We start from the raw sequence: 266 nt of genomic DNA on the forward strand, positions 1-266 counted from the left end.
AAGCTATAATTAATGCCGTTATGACACTTTCAATATCTCAATTCTATCGGTGTATGGTGTCAAGTTAGCACTTCATACCATTTTTTCTTAAAAAACGAAAGCTACACATTTTTTTTCACAACAAATGTACAACAAAAAAGCTACAATTAATGCTGTTATGACACTTTCATCTCAATTCTATCGACTAGGTGTATGGTGTCAAGTTAGCACTACATACCATTTTTCTTAAAAAACGAGAACTACAATTTTTTTCTTTCCACAACAAA

This window comes from Rhagoletis pomonella, unplaced genomic scaffold (assembly GCF_013731165.1).
Source record: "Rhagoletis pomonella isolate Grant_MI unplaced genomic scaffold, Rhpom_1.0 Rhpom_scaffold_00015, whole genome shotgun sequence".
Lineage (NCBI taxonomy): Eukaryota > Metazoa > Arthropoda > Insecta > Diptera > Tephritidae > Rhagoletis > Rhagoletis pomonella.